General features: G+C 36.0%; 1 protein-coding gene across 1 annotated transcript in view; it reads right to left on the bottom strand.

Moving 5' to 3' along the window:
• The window catches only part of LOC104951419 (paired box protein Pax-5-like), a 31342-nt gene that overhangs the window by 6080 nt on the left and 24183 nt on the right, over positions 1 to 1079 (bottom strand). The window lies entirely within an intron of this gene.

Raw genomic sequence — 1079 nt, 5'->3', positions numbered from 1 at the left:
GTACATGTTTTAATATTTAATCCACTATAATTAGTTTGTTTAATATCGAATCATATCAATTTGTTTTAAAGCTCAATAAATAACAAAGAAGACCTTTGACCGGCACTTTTCCCATTTTTTCCGGAAGATTTCAAATGTAACGGACATTGTCACCTGCAAAAAAATATTCGGGAACTCTGAATTGTTGCGTTATTGCTTGTACATCACTTCATAACTCACTTAAAATGTGAGTCTGCAGAGGTCTGATAGATATTAAAACCATAGAGATGTGTTGATTAAAGAGATACACAGCTGAGATATGACTAGACATCATTGTTCTAATTAGAGTTCACTCAGGCCACTGAGAAGCTTTTCACCTGTTTTTGCACTCTTAATGATAATTTACATTTAAAGTGGACCTATCATGCTATATTTGAAACATATATTGTAGGGCCATACCTATATAAAGTATATAAATATAGTTTTTTTTTCAAAATACCAAACAGATCCTGCATTTTAGCCATGTCTCATTTCGCTCTATTTGCTCTTTCCAGCGCTGTTTTTGCAGGGGGCTGATTCTGTGAGCTGCAGCTGACCACGCCCCCTGCAGGAGAGGGGAGGTGCTTTGAGATCAGCTGCTAGGCTCTCAGAAGAGGGGGAGAAAAAGAGATCTCCGTCCTCCGTGTTTTATTCTTATAAATGATTATATAGAGTCATTATCCATTTGTTTTAAAGCTCAATAAATAACAAAGAAGACCTTTGACCGGCACTTTTCTACATGGATAAAAGTTACAGTGCAGTTTAAGATGTGAATAGTTCAATTAAAAGCAGCGGCAAAAAGAAAAGTCTTCAGCCTGGATTTAAAAGTAGTAAGAGTTGCAGTGAACCTGCAGGTTTTCATACTGAGAATTATAACAACATTAGCCAAGTAACAGTTTGGGCTTTAACTTACAACGACCCCTGATAGATCTCGCGAGAATGTGTATAAATATATATATATTAGGGCTGTCAGTCGATTAAAATAGTTAATCGCGATTAATCGCACATTTTGTATCTGTTCTAAATGTACCTTAGAGGAATATTTTTCTGCCAAGGCACAC

This window comes from Notothenia coriiceps, unplaced genomic scaffold, assembly GCF_000735185.1.
Source record: "Notothenia coriiceps isolate Sejong01 unplaced genomic scaffold, NC01 NC01_scaffold00018996, whole genome shotgun sequence".
NCBI lineage: Eukaryota > Metazoa > Chordata > Actinopteri > Perciformes > Nototheniidae > Notothenia > Notothenia coriiceps.
Note: the sequence above shows the minus strand (reverse complement) of the source record. Positions and strands in the feature narration are given on the sequence as shown.